Source organism: Blennius ocellaris, assembly GCF_963422515.1.
Source record: "Blennius ocellaris genome assembly, chromosome: 15".
Lineage (NCBI taxonomy): Eukaryota > Metazoa > Chordata > Actinopteri > Blenniiformes > Blenniidae > Blennius > Blennius ocellaris.
Genome location: NC_137664.1, coordinates 26,618,830 through 26,639,951, shown reverse-complemented (window position 1 = coordinate 26,639,951; position 21,122 = coordinate 26,618,830).

The following is a 21,122-nucleotide window of genomic DNA, read 5'->3' as shown; positions in this document are numbered from 1 at the left end:
TACTAAAGGAGGTTCTAAAGGAAGCATCAGTACTGTCCTATGCTAAAGGAGGTTCTAAAGGAAGCATCAGTGCTCTCCTAGGCTAGAGGAGGTTCTAATGGAAGCATCGGTGCTCTCCTATGCTAAAGGAGGTTCTAAAGGAAGCATCAGTGCTATCCTATGCTAAAGTAGGTTCTAAAGGAAGCATCAGTACAATCCCATGCTAAAGGAGGTTCTAAAGGAAGCATGAGTTCTATCCTATGCTAAAGGAGGTTCTAAAGGAAGCATCAGTGCTATACTATGCTAAAGGAGGTTCTAAAGGAAGCATCAGTACTAAAGGAGGTTCTAAAGGAAGCATCAGTGCTATCCTAAGCTAAAGGAGGTTCCAAAGGAAGCATCAGTGCTATGCTATGCTAAAGGAGGTTCTAAAGGAAGCATCAGTGCTATCCTATGCTAAAGGAGGTTCTAAAGGAAGCATCAGCGCTATCCTATGCTAAACGAGGTTCTAAATGAAGCATCAGTGCTATCCTAGGATAAAGGAGGTTCTAATAGAAGCATCAGTGCTATCCTATGCTAAAGGAGGTTCTATAGAAGCATCAGTACTAAAGGAGGTTCTAAAGGAAGCATCAGTGCTATCCTATGCTAAAGGAGGTTCTAATGGAAGCATCAGTGCTATCCTATGCTAAAGGAGGTGCTAAAGGAAGCATCAGTGCTATCCTATGCTAAAGGAGGTTCTATTGAAGCATCAGTACTAAAGGAGGTTCTAAAGGAAGCATCAGTGCTATCCTATGCTGAAGGAGGTTCTAATGGAAGCATCAGTGCTATCCTATGCTAAAGGAGGTTCTAAAGAAAGCATCAGTGCCATCCTATGCTAAAGGAGGTTCTATAGAAGCATCAGTACTAAAGGAGGTTCTAAAGGAAGCATCAGTGCTATCCTATTCTAAAGGAGGTTCTAAAGGAAGCATCAGTGCCATCCTATGCTAAAGGAGGTTCTATAGGCAGCATCAGTACAATCTTATGCTAAAGGAGGTTCTAAAGGAAGCATCAGTGCTATCCTATGCTAAAGGAGGTTCTAAAGGAAGCATCAGTGCTATACTATGCTAAAGGAGGTTCTAAAGGAAGCATCAGTGCTATACTATGCTAAAGGAGGTTCTAAAGGAAGCATCAGTGCTAAAGGAGGTTCTTAAGGAAGCATCAGTGCTATCCTATGCTAAAGGAGGTTCTAATGGAAGCATCAGTGCTATGCTATGCTATGCTAAAGGAGGTTCTAAAGGCAGAATCAGTGCTATGCTATGCTAAAGGAGGTTCTAAAGGAAGCATCAGGGCTATCCTATGCTAAAGGAGGTTCTAAAGGAAGCATCAGGGCTATCCTATGCTAAAGGAGGTTCTAATGGAAGCATCAGTGCTATCCTATGCTAAAGGAGGTTCTAAAGGAAGCATCAGTACTAAAGGAGGTTCTAAAGGAAGCATCAGTACAATCCTATGCTAAAGGAGGTTCTAAAGGAAGCATCAGTGCTCTCCTAGGCTAGAGGAGGTTCTAATGGAAGCATCGGTGCTATCCTATGCTAAAGGAGGTTCTAAAGGAAGCATCAGTGCTATCCTATGCTAAAGTAGGTTCTAAAGGAAGCATCAGTACAATCCTATGCTAAAGGAGGTTCTAAAGGAAGCATGAGTACTATCCTATGCTAAAGGAGGTTCTAAAGGAAGCATCAGTACTAAAGGAGGTTCTAAAGGAAGCATCAGTGCTATCCTAAGCTAAAGGAGGTTCCAAAGGAAGCATCAGTGCTATGCTATGCTAAAGGAGGTTCTAAAGGAAGCATCAGTGCTATCCTATGCTAAAGGAGGTTCTAAAGGAAGCATCAGGGCTATCCTATGCTAAAGGAGGTTCTAAAGGAAGCATCAGTGCTATGCTATGCTAAAGGAGGTTCTAAAGGAAGCATCAGGGCTATCCTTTGCTAAAGGAGGTTCTAAAGGAAGCATCAGTGCTATCCTATGCTAAAGGAGGTTCTAATGGAAGCATCAGTGCTATTCAATGCTAAAGGAGGTTCTAAAGGAAGCATCAGTGCCATCCTATGCTAAAGGAGGTTCTAAAGGAAGCATCAGTGCTATACTATGCTAAAGGAGGTTCTAATGGAAGCATCAGTACTAAAGGAGGTTCTTAAGGAAGCATCAGTGCTATCCTATGCTAAAGGAGGTTCTATTGGAAGCATCAGTGCTATGTTATGCTAAAGGAGGTTCTAAAGGAAGCATCAGTGCTATGCTATGCTAAAGGAGGTTCTAAAGGAAGCATCAGGGCTATCCTATGCTAAAGGAGGTTCTAAAGGAAGCATCAGTGCTATGCTATGCTAAAGGAGGTTCTAAAGGAAGCATCAGGGCTATCCTATGCTAAAGGAGGTTCTAAAGGAAGCATCAGTGCTATACTATGCTAAAGGAGGTTCTAAAGGAAGCATCAGTACTAAAGGAGGTTCTTAAGGAAGCATCAGTGCTATCCTATGCTAAAGGAGGTTCTAATGGAAGCATCAGTGCTATGCTATGCTAAAGGAGGTTCTAAAGGAAGCATCAGTGCTATGCTATGCTAAAGGAGGTTCTAAAGGAAGCATCAGGGCTATCCTATGCTAAAGGAGGTTCTAAAGGAAGCATCAGTGCTATGCTATGCTAAAGGAGGTTCTAAAGGAAGAATCAGGGCTATCCTATGCTAAAGGAGGTTCTAATGGAAGCATCAGTGCTATCCTATGCTAAAGGAGGTTCTAAAGGAAGCATCAGTGCTAAAGGAGGTTCTAAAGGAAGCATCAGTACTATTCTATGCTAAAGGAGGTTCTAAAGGAAGCATCAGTGCTCTCCTAGGCTAGAGGAGGTTCTAGTGGAAGCATCGGTGCTATCCTATGCTAAAGGAGGTTCTAATCGAAGCATCAGTGCTATTCAATGCTAAAGTAGGTTCTAAAGGAAGCATCAGTACAATCCTATGCTAAAGGAGGTTCTACAGGAAGCATGAGTACTATCCTATGCTAAAGGAGGATCTAAATGAAGCATCAGTGCTATACGATGCTAAAGGAGGTTCTAAAGGAAGCATCAGTGCCATCCTATGCTAAAGGAGGTTCTAAAGGCAGCATCAGTACAATCTTATGCTAAAGGAGGTTCTAAAGGAAGCATCAGTGCTATCCTATGCTAAAGGAGGTTCTAAAGGAAGCATCAGTGCTATACTATTCTAAAGGAGGTTCTAAAGGAAGCATCAGTGCTATACTATGCTAAAGGAGGTTCTAAAGGAAGCATCAGGGCTATCCTATGCTAAAGGAGGTTCTAAAGGAAGCATCAGTGCTATACTATTCTAAAGGAGGTTCTAAAGGAAGCATCAGTGCTATACTATGCTAAAGGAGGTTCTAAAGGAAGCATCAGTACTAAAGGAGGTTCTTAAGGAAGCATCAGTGCTATCCTATGCTAAAGGAGGTTCTAATGGAAGCATCAGTGCTATGCTATGCTAAAGGAGGTTCTAAAGGAAGCATCAGGGCTATCCTATGCTAAAGGAGGTTCTAAAGGAAGCATCAGTGCTATGCTATGCTAAAGGAGGTTCTAAAGGAAGCATCAGGGCTATCCTATGCTAAAGGAGGTTCTAAAGGAAGCATCAGTGCTATGCTATGCTAAAGGAAGTTCTAAAGGAAGCATCAGGGCTATCCTATGCTAAAGGAGGTTCTAAAGGAAGCATCAGTGCTATGCTATGCTAAAGGAGGTTCTAAAGGAAGCATCAGTACTATTCTATGCTAAAGGAGGTTCTAAAGGAAGCATCAGTGCTCTCCTAGGCTAGAGGAGCTTCTAGTGGAAGCATCGGTGCTATCCTATGCTAAAGGAGGTTCTAAAGGAAGCATCAGTGCTATCCTATGCTAAAGTAGGTTCTAAAGGAAGCATCAGTACAATCCTATGCTAAAGGAGGTTCTACAGGAAGCATGAGTACTATCCTATGCTAAAGGAGCATCTAAAGGAAGCATCAGTGCTATACGATGCTAAAGGAGGATCTAAAGGAAGCATCAGTGTTTCCTATGCTAAAGGAGGCTCTAAAGGAAGCATCAGTGCTATCCTATGCTAAAGGAGGTTCTAAAGGAAGCATCAGTGCTATCCTATGCTAAACGAGGTTCTAAATGAAGCATCAGTGCTATCCTAGGATAAAGGAGGTTCTAATGGAAGCATCACTGCTATCCTATGCTAAAGGAGGTTCTATAGAAGCATCAGTACTAAAGGAGGTTCTAAAGGAAGCATCAGTGCTATCCTATGCTAAAGGAGGTTCTAAAAGAAGCATCAGTACCATCCTATGCTAAAGGAGGTTCTAAAGGAAGCATCAGTGCTATCCTATGCTAAAGGAGGTTCTAAAGGAAGCATCAGTGCTATCCTATGCTAAAGGAGGTTCTAATCGAAGCATCAGTGCTATTCAATGCTAAAGGAGGTTCTAAAGGAAGCATCAGTGCCATCCTATGCTAAAGGAGGTTCTAAAGGCAGCATCAGTACAATCTTATGCTAAAGGAGGTTCTAAAGGAAGCATCAGTGCTATCCTATGCTAAAGGAGGTTCTAAAGGAAGCATCAGTGCTATCCTAGGCTAAAGGAGGTTCTAAAGGAAGCATCAGTGCTATACTATTCTAAAGGAGGTTCTAAAGGAAGCATCAGTGCTATACTATGCTAAAGGAGGTTCTAAAGGAAGCATCAGTGCTATCCTATGCTAAAGGAGGTTCTAAAGGAAGCATCAGTGCTATCCTATGCTAAAGGAGGTTCTAAAGGAAGCATCAGTGCTATCCTATGCTAAACAAGGTTCTAAATGAAGCATCAGTGCTATCCTAGGATAAAGGAGGTTCTAATGGAAGCATCAGTGCTATCCTATGCTAAAGGAGGTTCTATAGAAGCATCAGTACTAAAGGAGGTTCTAAAGGAAGCATCAGTGCTATCCTATGCTAAAGGAGGTTCTAAAGAAAGCATCAGTGCTATCCTATGCTAAAGGAGGTTCTAAAGGAAGCATCAGTGCTATCCTATGCTAAAGGAGGTTCTAATCGAAGCATCAGTGCTATTCAATGCTAAAGGAGGTTCTAAAGGAAGCATCAGTGCCATCCTATGCTAAAGGAGGTTCTAAAGGCAGCATCAGTACAATCTTATGCTAAAGGAGGTTCTAAAGGAAGCATCAGTGCTATCCTATGCTAAAGGAGGTTCTAAAGGAAGCATCAGTGCTATACTATTCTAAAGGAGGTTCTAAAGGAAGCATCAGTGCTATACTATGCTAAAGGAGGTTCTAAAGGAAGCATCAGGGCTATCCTATGCTAAAGGAGGTTCTAAAGGAAGCATCAGTGCTATACTATTCTAAAGGAGGTTCTAAAGGAAGCATCAGTGCTATACTATGCTAAAGGAGGTTCTAAAGGAAGCATCAGTACTAAAGGAGGTTCTTCAGGAAGCATCAGTGCTATCCTATGCTAAAGGAGGTTCTAATGGAAGCATCAGTGCTATGCTATGCTAAAGGAGGTTCTAAAGGAAGCATCAGGGCTATCCTATGCTAAAGGAGGTTCTAAAGGAAGCATCAGTGCTATGCTATGCTAAAGGAGGTTCTAAAGGAAGCATCAGGGCTATCCTATGCTAAAGGAGGTTCTAAAGGAAGCATCAGTGCTATGCTATGCTAAAGGAGGTTCTAAAGGAAGCATCAGGGCTATCCTATGCTAAAGGAGGTTCTAAAGGAAGCATCAGTGCTATGCTATGCTAAAGGGGGTTCTAAAGGAAGCAACAAGCCTCCTTTCCTTTGCTCATTGAGAATTCAGTCAGTCCTTGTTGTGGCCGCTACACCAAACACTTCCAGGTTTAATGAGAAGTCCATAGATAAGGAGTTAGGAGGGACATTTCAAACGTACCCAAAGTCTCCTCTCACCTGAAGCAGCTACTGAAAATGGATTGTCCATTATTTGAGGCCTTGTGAAGTATTGCGGCACACGGGGAAGGTTACTTGAAAACTGTAACCCATTACAATTACAAGTTGCCTGTCAAAAAATGGAATCAGTAACTTATGCGTCCATAGAAGAACACAGAAGTGGCCGGTGGCTGTTTGAGTCATTCTCTATGACTCAGGTTAAACTTTCTCGTTGTGAACAGCAGCGTCCAGCTCTTGCTGAATCTTTTCCTCTCCTGTTACTGAGAGGAGCATCTGCACCTCATTAAAAGACTGCGGTGTTGTGTCATGCACCGACGTTTCAATAAACCCTGTTAACAAAACAACTAATGAGTGTAAAGCAGCATATGTAAATAACATTGGGATGGTTTATGGTTAATGAAATAATCACTACCAATCAGCAGACGGCTGTGTTGTCACTCCTCCTCACAGACCCATTCCTTGGTGCTAAGTACCTCAATGGAGGGGTGGTGGAAAACTGTAGCTGGTTTCTTTCTATATACAATAACCTTAATAAATAAACAACCTTTTTAGTGGGGGCACATGAAAACCTGTCCTGCCCCGCGGCATCCCAGCACAGAAAGTGTGGTGGAACCGTGGCTTTAGTGAAGCAGAATTCACCAGTTGGATTGTTCACCACTAATAGGGAACGTGAGCTGGGATTAGACCATCGTGAGACAGGGTAGTTTTACCTGACTGATGATGTGATGTTGCAATAGTAATCCTGCTTTTGTTTTGTAACAGTTTTAGAGACTCTCCATCCATCCATCTTCTTTCCCACTTTTCCAGTTCAGGGTTGTGGGGGTGCTGGAGCCAATCCTATCCTACTGTGCCCTGCCCTACTGTGGGCGAGGGCAGGGTACACCCTGGACAGTCTGTCACAGGGCAAACACATAGAGACAAACAACCACACTCACATTCACATCTTGGGGCAATTTAGCATCATTTGACCTTACATGCATGATTTTGGACTGTGGGAGGAAACCGGAGTACCCGGAGGAAACCCACACACACATGGGGAGACCATACAAACTCCATACAGAAAGGCCCTTGCTTGCTGTGAGGCAAGAGCACAAACCACTGCGCCACCGTGCGCCCCCCTGGGAGACTCTGTTTCTCTTGAATGTTTTCTTCCCAGTCAGCTTATTGAGCTAATTTTGCCTCAATAATTCTGAAGTTTGACAATTGTGAAGCATTACATGTTTGTTTTTTTATCTACAGTTCATCCCAACCCAACCTTTTTTTGTGGAGTTGAAAAGGTGTACTGTGTGAGATTTGTTACTTGACCTACATAATCATCAATGGCACAATCCAGTGAAGGCTGAGGACCTTCGATCGGGGGGGGGGGGGGGTGTAAAAAGGAGAATGAACAGTATGTACAAATGTATGACCTACATCCTCCTACATATGGCTGAGATCCTGAGCTGTGACCGGTTTATGGGAGAGGCTGACAGCTTAAGGTGCAGCTGGTAAAAATAGACCTGTACAGGCTGTTCCCGTCTCTTCTGAGATTTAAATACGGGGACTTCCTGCTGTAGCTTACATACAACTTGTTAGATAATTAGAATAAACAAATGCAGTAATACAATAATACAGTTTGTTTTAAGCTGTTTGCAGAAACATTTCATGGACACAAACACGACATTTTGAGTTACACAAACTATGTACTGCTGAAAAGACAACATAAACCTTTTTTTTTATGAATATCCATTGTGATTTGATTGCCAGTAACACCTCTCAGAAAAGATGGAAAAGTGATCACCATGGTGGACATATGCAACGTAGCTGTACAAGTGTTGGTTATATTTACCTCCTATAATAATTACTTCTACTTCACTGGACAAATAATGAAATACATGCTATAAAATTTAACTAAAACCAGAATGATGTGCTGGGAGTAAAAATCACAACAGAACACAGCCAAAAAGTATTTTATCGTGCCAAATAAGAATCATCATCACCATCATCATCACTAGAAGAAGAGGAAGCTATTGGTATTCGACCCTTATAATAATCTGAGTAGGTCCATTAGGGTCTGAGCGCCACTGACATCATCAGGACCTTCACCGTCTGAGCAATTCCAATAGGTGCAGTGTTGAGCGGGTCCTTGCATCCTTGCTGGCACTGCAACAGACTCTGTATTTTGGCTTATGGATGTGAGGACACATGAAAAGTTTGAGGCAGATAGAAGCATGTACATATAGACTGGTTATGCAACACTTCTTGTCCATCCACCATGTGGCGTTCTCACTGTGACTATATTGGCCTATCGAATTCATCAGGGCCAGACTGTTTCATGGCCATACCTCAATTTTCAGCAGATTGCCATGACCAGGGTTAAACAACCTTCAACATGCAAAAGCCATTTGGACCTATTTCCCATGGAACAGAAACACAAGGAGCCACGCAACCCTGCTGACACATAAATGAAGAGAACGCTGCATGAATTGATTTAAACCTCTATGCTATGTATAAAAAAAACTGGGGCACAGCCGATCATAAAGAATTAAATAAATGAAACCGTGTATTTAAAATTTAGTACGTGTATCTAAATGATTAATGCAATGGTCAGAGAGAGAGAGAGAGACAGAGAGAGAGAGAGAGAGAGAGAGAGAGAGAGAGAGAGGTTCTAGTTCAGGGCCAGTTCTTAAATGAGCACCACTAAATAACTGGTTCTTTTTCGTGATCATGAATTAAATGATCTCGTTCCCTCATATCATTAACTTCATGGAATGACTTATTCCCACACATTATTTAAATTTTTTCTCTATAACTTCTCCTGGGCTCCGTGTTCACTGTAGATTTCAGAAAGCCGGTTCAACCTCTCTTCCACCTTGTCGGTAGCGATGACTCCGCCCCCACCTGATGCTCCGCTCCTGAGGCTCCGCTCTCACCAAGCAAGGAAGTGGGGCCATTGTAGCACCAGCTTAGCTCCTGTTTCAGAAGGGCTGAAGCAGTGGAAAGACAAAGAACTGGTGCCAATCTGGCCCTGGCCCCTTGTTCTTTGGGGTGGAAAAGTCCTCAGAGAGAGACAGAGAGAGATTGTGACCCACCCTGAATACACCAACACCATCGAGGAGTTCCAAGTTCCTGCCGTATGGATGTGTTCGGAGCAGCACTGTCATGACACATGTAAAGTTTCAGGCAGATTGCTGCTTGTATAGCAGAGTTACACATCACTTCCTGTTTCATGGCGAACCATTAGATTTTCAGGGACCTGCCATGGCCACGCCCGTTGTGTGTGATTAACATTTTGATACGTTTGCATGAGGAAGAAATGTCTGTTGTATATACTGGCCTAATTTCAGATCTCTCCTCACCTCCTAAGGAGTTTGTTTCAAAAGTTTCCTACATAACACCAAATGGTGGGCTTCCTGTTGTCTTACTGTATTATTGTGACAATATTTTGAAGTATATACCTCCACAAATTACATACAAAGCATTCATCACAGTCATAAAAACACAGGAAATGAAACAGGAAGTTTTGATAATCCGACCATTGGTGAACATTCAACCAAGACATTTCTGAAAGCATTTACACATTTGCAGCTTTGACTCACTTCCTGCACACACACATTGTTCAGAAGGTTTCAAATGTGCTCAATGAAAACGTCACTGTCATCGAATGTTTATATGAAGATAGCTTGATCACATGGTCTGCCGATGATGTGTAGTTTGATGTTGAGAGCAGATTATGGTATTCAGGTGGAACAAGGCAGAACAATGGTCGATAACTCCCTTCGTTTGGTACAGTGTTGCTATGGGATGTGTTACTCACTGATACAACATATAGAGATAGCACAAACATGCTGAATGAAGTCAGTTTACTGGAGTATGATCTTGTCTTGTTCAGGGAAATTCATTTCTTCAATGATTTCTTGGACTCTATTCCAAAGAAGTGCTTAAATGCTGTACAGCGCTCAAAAGATGCACCAGAGATGTAACATCATCTTCCCATAGTTTTACAATGTTTATTCACAATTCAGTCATTGGAGAGGAAAATAAAGTGGAAGAAAAAAAATCTGACTGGTTTCCTTCTTCACTGATGTAAAACATAAAATAAATAGCAAAAAAATCTACATGCAGTGTCCCATAAAACAAATCTTCCTGAAGAAAGGTAATACAAGATCTAACATGTTTCTTCTCCTCAATAAACAGCTGAATAAAATACTGATTCCAAGTACTTGATGAAAATATGTTGATGAAACTGATGAAACAGTTGTATATAACATCAATGGCAACATAAACTCCACGGCATTTCTCAGCTACTGAACAGAATGTTTGTCGTGTTATCGTCACAATCAGCTGTTTCTAGGTTTGATCTGTATGCTGTATGCAAACCATAGGTGGCGCCGGGGGGGCTTGAGTGTGCTGCAGCTCCCCCCAGGAGAGCCAAAGCCCCCCCATAGGACCCCCAAGAAATTATAAAGGGGGGGATGACTGATGCCTTCGCTCTGAAAAACAACAACCAGCATATTAATGTATTCTGACATCTCATGGTGAGTGCATCATTATTGCCTGTATGGTGTTCGAACCCTGACTCCTGGTTCTCGCTGTGCAGTGTTTATTAATATAATTAGATCCACTGAACTAATATCTTTCTTTCAGTGGAGGTTTTGGTGATTTACAGCAGGAGTCAGTGTCTTTGTGTTTGAGGGCGAAAGGAAAATGTCCTGTGTTTTGCTTATTGCTGATGTTGAGGCTCCATCAGTGCATTACTTGGGTTACAGTTTACATTCATTGGTGTGTTTAACGCCTTGACGCCTGAATTTATTTCCAATTATGAAAAAAAATAAATTATTGTTTGTGGTTTCATGCAAATTCACCACAGTCGATGTCAAGGGGTTAAGTGGCAGGTTTGTAAACCTTTCATCTTTATCACTCTGGCTAAATACATTGTGTATTGTGTCGCATAATATTTGCTTTAATTAGCGGAGCTTTTTCTTTATTTGCACGGCTATTACGCACGTGGTGCAGCAGGCATACTGTCGGCGTTACAGTAGAAAAGAAACTAGATTCCTCAATTTCCCAGCACCATCCCTGAAAGCTCAAGCTGCCCTATAGCACCAGCAGAAAAAAACCTCTGGCGCCGCCATTGATGCATACGAAGATGAATATTAGGACAATAGGAGACGGCAGATTATGGCGGTACAGGATGGTACAGAAGACCATTTTCCATCCATTAAACTTCTGGTTCTGACCCACAGGACTGTTTCATTTTCACTGCGACTGAACTCTGGTCATCTCTCGCTGGACCTCACTGCAGGTCTGGCTGTGAAGCTACGAGCAGTGGTTTGTACTTCCTGCCTCTTCTATGTATATTAATGGTGTTGGGATCTGCAGGACCACAGAAAGTTAGTTTATTTCTGGGGAGAGACAATATTCATTTGTCATGAGACGCAGTCATGACATGAATTCTGACCCAAGAATGTGATGGCCTTTCACACCTAGAGTGGGGAAGGGGGGACATTCTCCAGAACCTTCCTCCCCCCCTTTCTGCTCACAAGACTCTTCTCCCATGCAATCAGCCAGTCACTGATTGGTTGAAGCTCTCAGGCTTTGACACCTCTGAATCCACACGTGGAACAAAGAGCCTGCGAAGCCAGGACGCTCTCTTGCAAAGAAAACTCCAAGTAGGTGAGTTGCTAGAGGAGCAACTCACCCAGCGTTAGCACGCAGCTAACACCAGACGCTCTTGCAACCAGAGGCCTTCACTCCTCAACTCTTCGGCTGACCCGACCACGAGGGTCAGACCTTCCCCTGATCCAGAGACCAGCACCCAGAGTCTGCTCTCCAGGGAAACCAACCGGTTCCTCCAGGACGGGACCAGGGACCCTCACAAAACTTCTTTGTGTTTTTCCTGAACAAGCAGGAAAACCATCACAGACCTGAGCGACCAGCTCCTCAGTCTGGACAAAAGGGACAACCAGGCGCTGCAAAGAAGGACAGCTCCTGAAACACCAACTTCATCCTCTTCTCCTCGGCCTGCAGAACCAGCAAACCACAGTTAGCAGGAGGTGCTAACTACAGGAGAAGACACCAGCTTCCCTCCAGCAGGACAACAACCGAACTCTTCCAAGGAAGTGGTAACAACAGGGCTTTACCTGAGATTAGTTAAACTTGATGCTATGCATAGACTGTTTAACTTTATGAAGATGTGTTGATTCTATCTGATGATAATGATATTAGGAGCCGTTATCAACTTGTAAACCGCTGTTAGCTCTGCCACAGACACAGGGTCTGCATGCTAATCTGCTTTACTAACTTGGTAACTCGCAATCCTCCACATATTACATCAAAGACAACATCACACAGTAACCGAACACCATCTGACGACTCCTGACGTTTTACAAAACAAGTCTCATTCACATCAAGTCATTCTAGAAATGGTCCCTTAGCAGAGACACACAGGAAGCAGATGCTACGGCTAGCTTCTATTGTTCCATTGCTATCAGCACATGGTGGAGACCCAGGGCAGACTTCCTGTTCTCTGACAACCTCCATTTGGAATGTAGTTTCTTGTGATCCGCCATCTTGTTTTGTAGTTCCATCACACGTCACACACACACACTCCCTCCAACTCTCTCTCTTTCTCTCTCCACACACACACATGCACCTACACACACCCAGCTGTATATAGGCAGTTAGAATCTGTGTTTTATTTGTTTTCATTGTTAATAAATATAATGTTTGGAATCATACTTGCTGTTTTATTAATGAGCACAAAGGTGAATGAAATGTCGACCTCTTCTGTGTCAAGAACTCCAAAATCCTTCAACCTTTACTGTTAATTCTGGTAATTGTAATTAATTTAACTATTAATTCAAATTCCTGATTAACTGTTTAGTATATCTTATGAGACTGATAGAACTGATTGACTATCATTTCCTGTTTAGACAGGTGGAGCTCCGAGGTTCTGATACAGATCAGATTAAATTTCAACAACATTATTAATAACTATCCTTGATAATTAATAATCATTATCGATAGCCAACCATAACATGAATAGTGATCCATATGAGCTATATAATGGCCCCCAACATAATGGTGCCACGTGTCCGGGCTACATAATGGTCCCAACAATCGTTTGATTTAAGTGCTGTGAGATCTGTATTTCGTCATTGACTACTAAAACTGACGTGACCTTGGTGATGATATATCATCACTATGATATCATAGGATCATAGATATAATCATAGTCATAATATATCTCTGCTATAGCAGACACTGGCTCACTGAGACTGTGCTTCATATACTTCTATAACGTTTACATTTCATAGTTTCTGATGGAATTGAAGCTTCACAGACAAGGTAAAAAAAAATGTCTTTAACTTTAAGAGCAACAGGACATTAATTAAGGGAATATAGACATTAGTGCTTTTGATAACTTCAACAATTTAGTATTTCCCACCTGCAGACATTTTCAATCGGACTGAAAAATAAAGGAAATTAACATTCAGTGACAATATACTGTCCAGCAGAGCAACATGCAAAGAAAACGTGTTCCCAGTGATGATTAGAATACATTAGAATGATTGTCATTGTTCTCAGCACAACATGAAAAATAGCAGCTCTCATGACAAAAAAAACAGTGCAAAACAGTAGAAGGTGCAAAGATAATAATAATAATTGAAAAAAACCCCAGAGATAAATGGAATAATGCAGACATAAAAACGTTTAAGAGAAAAAACTGTACCGTCCCCAGGGGGTATTTACAGGACAGGGGGGATATAATGGCAGTTCGGCTCTGTTGGTGTTTGAGGTGTTCAGGGCAACAACAGCTCTTGGGAAAAAACTATTATTCAGTCTGCTTGTTTTTGTCTTTATTGGCCTGAAACGCCTCCCTGATGGCAGAAGCTGGAAGAGGTGATGAAGGGGGTGAGGAGTCCCTGAGGAGGTTGTGGACTCTCCTGAGCCGGCGGGTGTTATAGAGGTCTTCCAGGCATGGGAGGAGGCAACCAATCAGTTTGTGGGCGGTGGTGATGAGCCTCTGCAGCCTCTTTCTGTCTGCTGTGGCGCAGCTGGCGAACCATAGCGAGATACTGTAGCTCAGCACCGACTCCACCGAGCAGCGGTAGAAGCACAATACTCCTACTCACCCTCTGGGAGAGGTCTGTCACGAAGTCCATAATCCAGGTGCAGATGTTATGGGAGAGACTCAGGTCCCCCAGCTTGCCGACCAATCTGCTTGGGATGATGACCGAGCAGAAGTCCAGGAAGAGCAGCCTCACATACCTAGGTTTGGCTGTGAGGTGATGTCAGCTGCAGTGTGGGCCCCACAGCTGGCTGGACCTCGAAGCAGGCGAAGAAGTGGTTAAGTTCCTGCGGCAGTGAGGCATCCCTCGAGGTTGTGGTGCTGTTGCTGGAATGGAAGTTGGTGATATGCTGGATCCCATGCCACACCTGCCGGCTGTTGTTGCTGCTGAAGTCCTCCTCAGGCCTTCTTGTATGGTGCCTTGGCCTCTCTGATCTCTGTCTTCAGAGCAGCAGGAGCACAACTGTACAGCTCCTTGTCCCGGGACCTGAAGGCACTGTCCCTCTCCTTCAGCAGCTCCTTGACCTGCTTGTTCATCCAGGACTTCTGGTTTGAAAACACCTGAATGTGCTTGTTCACCGTGATGGTGTGAACATAGTGTTGGATGGAGCCAAGTACTGCTGAACACCTCCAAGTCCTGTGGGGGAAAATGTCCCAGTCTGTGCTTTCAAAGCAGTCCTGCAGCTGCTGCTGGGCATCGTCTGGCCAACATGTCACAATACGAGTTGTGGGGGGTTAATCCATTCTTCAGTGGTTTGTATGCCAGGATCAAGAGCAGGGACATATGATCAGAAGAGCCCAGATGGGGCAGCTGTGTGGCCCTGTAACCATGCTTGATGTTGGAATAGGCTTTATCCAGCCGAGTACCCTTCCATCAGGGGACTCGGCCAATTGACGCCTGCTGATTGGTCAGTGATTTACTACACCCTCAATATCTTATTGAGTCGGCTGTAAGAATCCTCTGCTGCTAGCGTGGTCAGCTTTGCACTGGTTTATTTTTTCTTTGCAGCGCAACTTTCATGTTGGTCGTGAAAGAGCAGACGTGAGGCAGGAGGAGACCGGGGCTCAGGAGGAGACCGGGGCTCGGGAGCAGACCGGGGCTCAGGAGGAGACCGGGGCTCGGGAGCAGACGCTACAAGTAGCACCGGGGTCTGTCTTTGCATCCCGTCCAAACTTTCTGTTTGCTGCATCACATCCGTACTGCCGGTCGCGCTCCGGTGCACGAGGTTGGGGCGGCTCTCCGCCACTCTGGTGTTTGGGCAGAAGTCACGGTGCGGGGATGGACCACAGACGCGATGCAAAGACAAATGCTCAGAGCGCTCAGAGTGGCTGCCCCGGTGTTTGAGCACAAAATTCCGCCTCCCATGTCCTGGCACGGTGCACGGGCTCAGCTCTGTACGGCGGCCAGCCAGGGTGCGCTTGGGTGCGGGGCAAGTCACCGGAGCGTTCACTGTCTCCAGACCAACATGGAAGTTACAGCTGCAGCTCTTTGGCTGCAAAAAATTAAAGTTAATAAAACAAACAGTGCAAAGTGGAGGATGTAAATAACAACAATAGAGGATTCATAAGATCCAGATCTGCCACCAGATCACATATCTGTGGAGCTCTAAGCCCCGCCTACATTTTAATCTACTGTCTGCAGTGGAAACTGGCACCAGATTTGACTCCGATTCCGCTTTGCTAGACCGCTCCGTAATGTTCCGTAACGTTCCGTCCCTGTACTTGTTTGTGATGGAAACACACCATTAATGTGCTGGTGGAATTTAGGAAGTGCTACTTTCAAATCAGCATGATTAAAGTCCCCCGCGATCACATGCACTGCTTCTGGGTGGTTGTTCTGCTGCCAGCTGAGAGCAATGTCCAAGCTTGTGTCAGCATGGCAGGTATAGGAGCCTGCATCTAATCATGATAAAGTCAAGATCTTCAGAGCAGTGCCTGTTGATAATGGTGGCATTTGTGCACCAGCTGTTGTTCACGTAGATGCAAAGCCCCCCTCCCTGCTCTTACCGGGGTCCCGTGTCCTGTCATGCCTGTGAGCTGTGCGTCCCGCTAGCTCGATAGCTGTGACATTTGGTTAAGCTGACCTGCAGTCACTCAACAGTGAGCCAACCCTTCACTGCTGGCCAGCATCAAGTAAAACATTATTATTATTATTGTTAATAAGGGTGTTTGGGGTTTTACTACTGTTAACTTAAGGACCACACCACTCTTTATATCATCTCTGATATAAATTCAATCTGAAAATCAATTAGCAGACCCTGAAACGCACCATTTTGGATTACAAACCATGATTTCCAGAAGAACTGGTTCATATTAGTGAACACTGAGATAAACATTACCCAAATTATTTTTTCTTCTTCCTTTAGATTAAATATTTCTTCATTAGTTGCACAGTTCACTCGTGTTTCCTTTGTGTTAACAAAAAAAACGGATTCACTTGTGCTGCATCATTATCTTCATTTTCATCTTGATGCAAACCCCTTGTAGCATTCACTCCAGCTCAACAAAAGGTTTTGATCATCCTTATCAAAACATATTAGTCAAAAAGTTGATAAAGCACCTTCATCTAATTTTTTTATAATTCATCTTTTAAATTAATTTCATGATACACGTTTCAAAATGGGTTGTGTTTGTTTGGTTTGCAGCACGTTCACTCTGCTGCTGTCACAAAATGTGAGGCCATTAAGAAAGTCGGGACAGTTCTTGGATGATATTCCAAACAAGCAGACTTGGCTCAGTTTCATTTATATAAGTGGCAGAGAGCCCTTCTCAGCATGTCAACAATCTCACAATCCCTTCTTGTCAATAAGACCCTTGGGGCCTGAATTATTGAGATCATGCTTACAGTGCAGTGAGCTACATCACACTCATGCAAATAGATTGTGCTCTTTAGGCCACATCCATACGAGCCAAAATTATCTTTTTTCTCCCCAGTGTTCTAAAAAAATGTATTTCTAAATGTCATTGAACTTGGCTCAACACCAGGCTTCAGGACACGTAATACATATGCCTGGTCTTTGGGGGCGTTGTGACTCATCAAATACACCAAAACTGCAGAAGACACAGAGCACGTAGAAATCTAGAATTAGACTCCTGCTCATAGACTTCAATGTAGCTCAATATAAGTTGTATAGATGATGGCCCTGCACTTCCTCTGGCTAGCATCATTAGCTTCTGCAGCTCGACTGGAGCCTGTAGTCCGTGATTGTTGTGGTTACTAGGTGACATCGCGGACCACACTGGGGAGTAGAGGGGCAGCGATTGTCATCTTTTTTCCAGAGATGATCGTCTTTGCCATCCACACCTCACAACCGCGTCAGGGCTTTATAATTTCCCCATTCTGGTAGTAGTGTTTAAAAAAAAAAAAAAAAAGTTTTCAGGCTTCCAAAATGTCACCTCGGCCAAAAACGGCTCCTTTACTTGAACCGCCGTTCTTGTGTGGACGGCCCCTTAGTTTCAATGTCTTTTTCTGAGTGACCATAGAAGAACATCACACCAAAACAATGAGCATTCAAATGAAGGTTTTACATGTAGTGGGACCGTTTACACCAGAACTGTCACTTGGTAATACAGTTTGTGTTTGTTGGCTTGAGTTGACGTAGAGTGATTGGATAGCACATTGATCTACCACAGATACAAACTGAAGCGTAGATTGGACTAGTTGAGGGAGGAAGTTAAAGTAAGAGTGTGCTGCAGCAGATACTGTTTCCCCCAAATACTACGGTTTGGGGGAAAAAAGAAAAAAACATACATGGGAGATGATGTGCCTCAAAGTCAAAGCTGTGGGAGGTAAAAGCGCAACAGAACAAATTCAGAAAAGATTACAAACCCTAAGAAGCAGTTCAACACTGAAAACATCTTAAAATAAAGTCAGCCATTAAAATAAAATATAGACAACACTAACATTGGCATACACTCCCCCGTAGAATATTGGTCATCTGGACCTCATTCACAGAACAATGTGTGAGTACATGTTCTTACATCCATTAATGATTCAGCTGCTTTTATTTGCATTTTATTTCATTTCGTGTTTATGGCTGCTCAGAGCTCTGCAGGGACTGTCGTGGCTGACTCGTCTCTGCAACATTGCATGACAGTCGGGGACAGTACCTCTGGACAGGCCGACTGGGGAGGTGGTTCCTCTCTCCAAGAAGGGGGATCGGAGGGTGTGTTCCAACTACAGAGGGATCACACTCCTCAGCCTCCCCGGGAAAGTCTACTCCAGGGTACTGGAGAGGAGGGTCCGGCCGTTAGTCGAACCTCGGATCCAAGAGGAACAATGCGGTTTTTGTCCTGGTCGTGGAACACTGGACCAGCTCTATACCCTCCACCAGGTTCTCCTGATGGTGGAACACTGGACCAGCTCTATACCCTCCACCAGGTGCTCCTGATGGTGGAACACTGGACCAGCTCTATACCCTCCACCAGGTTCTCCTGATGGTGGAACACTGGACCAGCTCTATACCCTCCACCAGGTTCTCCTGATGGTGGAACACTGGACCAGCTCTTTACCCTCCATCAGGAGCACCTGATGGTGGAACACTGGACCAGCTCTATACCCTCCACCAGGTTCTCCTGATGGTGGAACACTGGACCAGCTCTATACCCTCCACCAGGTTCTCCTGATGGTGGAACACTGGACCAGCTCTATACCCTCCACCAGGTTCTCCTGATGGCGGAACACTGGACCAGCTCTATACCCTCCACCAGGTTCTCCTGATGGTGGAGCACTGGACCAGCTCTATACCCTCCACCAGGTGCCTGAGGGTTCATGGGAGTTCACCCAACCAGTCCACATGTGTTTTGTGAATTTGGACAAGGTGTTCCACTGCGTCCCTCAAGACGTCCTGTGGGGGGTGCTCCGGTAGAATGCAGCCTGGGGCATTTCGTTAAGGGCTGTTCGGTCCCTGCACAACCGGAGCAGGAGTTTGGTTCGCATTGCCGGCAGTAAGTCGGACCTGTTCCCAGTGCATGTTAGCCTCCAGCAGAGCTGTCCTTTATTGCTGGTTCTGTTTAACACTTACATGGACAGAATCTCTACACACAGCCAGGGACCGGAGGGGGTCCAGTTTGGGGACCACAGGATCTCATCTCTGCTTTTTGCAGATGATGAAAGTTCTGTTGGCTCCATCAAGCCTGGACCTTCAGCGTGCACTGACGCGGTTGAAAGCTGAGTGTGAAGCAGCTGGGATGAAGATCAGCACCTCTAAATCCGAGGCCATGGTTCTCAACCAGAAAAAGGTGTCTTGCCCCCTCCAGGTCGGTGGAGTGCCCTTGTCCCAAGTGGAGGAGTTCAAGTATCTTGGGGTCTTGTTCACGAGTGGGGGAAAGATGGAGCGTGAGATCGACAGGCGGATCGGTGCAGCGTCTGCAGTTATGCAGACGTTGTATCGGTCCGTCGTGGTGAAGAAGGAGCTGAGCCAAAAAGCGAAGCTCTCGATTTACCGGTCGATCTTCATTCCTACCCTCACCTATGGTCATGAACTATGGGTCATGACCGAAAGAACGAGATCCCGGATACAAGCGGCTGAAATGAGCTTCCTCCGTAGGGTGGCTGGGCGTACCCTTAGAGATAGGGTGAGGAGCTCAGTCACCCTTAGAGATAGGGTGAGGAGCTCAGTCACCCTTAGAGATAGGGGGAGGAGCTCAGTTACCCTTAGAGATAGGGTGAGGAGCTCAGTCACCCTTAGAGATAGAGTGAGGAGCTCAGTCACCCTTAGAGATAGGGTGAGGAGCTCAGTCACCCTTAGAGATAAGGGGAGGAACTCAGTCACCCTTAGAGATAGGGGGAGGAGCTCAGTCACCCATAGAGATAGGGTGAGGAGCTCAGTCACCCTTAGAGATAGGGTGAGGAGCTCAGTCACCCTTAGAGATAGGGTGAGGAGCTCAGTCACCCTTAGAGATAGGGGGAGGAGCTCAGTCACCTTTAGAGATAGGGGAGGAGCTCAGTCACCCTTAGAGATAGGGGGAGGAGCTCAGTCACCTTTAGAGATAGGGTGAGGAGCTCAGTCACCCATAGAGATAGGGGGAGGAGCTCAGTCACCCTTAGAGATAGGGTGAGGAGCTCAGTCACCAGGGAGGAGCTCGGAGTAGAGCCGCTGCTCCTCCACATCGAGAGGAGCAGCTGAGGTGGCTCGGGCACCTGTTTCGGACGCCCCCCTGGACGCCTCCCCAGGGAGGTGTTCTGGGCATGTCCCTCCACTAGGAGGCCTCGGGGCAGACCCAGGACACCTGGAAGGACTATGTCATTCGGCTGGTCTGGGAACGCCTTGGGGTGCCACCAGAAGAGCTGAGAAAGTGTGTGGGGTGAGGGAAGTCACTGCTGCCCCTGCAACCTGGCCTTGATAAGCGGTAGATAATCGATGGATGGATGGATGGATGGATGGATGGACTTTAGTCAGGTAGGGTCTTGAGGTAGTAAAGCTGGCCTTCAAGGTTCTGCTGAACAGTGGTAGAACGCCTGGGCCCTCCCTATTCCTCAATTTGACACCACGCCTTAGACACACACACATTGCATAAACCACTTCAAAACACAAAAACCCTGCATTCCTCCACACTCCACAGGGAGGAGAGGGGCAGGAGATAGGGCTCCCCCAGAACCTCTCGCTGTGATTTTGGTGGAGGATGGGATCTCATGGTGGCCTGGTGGGGGCCCAGTTCATGGTCTGGGAGGCAGGAAGCACCCCCCCCCCCCCCCCAAGAAATTAAAGTGAGTGTGGGGATGTATGGCTTCTGAGGGCGGGGAGTTAACTGTCCTCCAACTGGACCCTGCTGGGCATTGGGGAGGGATGATCCCAGACACGGCGGCTGATCCAGAGTGCAGTGGCTGGGGCCTTCTCTGGCATGCAGGGTTGGGGTGTGGCGGGCTTCTTCTGGCTTGGGGGGGGGGGTCTTCTCTGCATTCTCCCTCTGGTGCTTGCTGGCCTAGGCTTGCTGCCCTTGGATCCCATGGTGTCGCTACAGGCCTCTCCGCAACAGTTCTGACACACCCAATGGACAACCCCCCCCCCCCCACACACACACACACACACACACACACACACACACACACACACACACACACACACACCTCATCAATGAGATGTGCTGCTGCTGTTGCCTGCCATCATATATTTAACGGTCAAAACCATGCACTTCTGTAGTTGTTGTTGCTACTTTGCTAATATATGTACCTGCTCAGAAGTCATGTTGAAATCCAGACA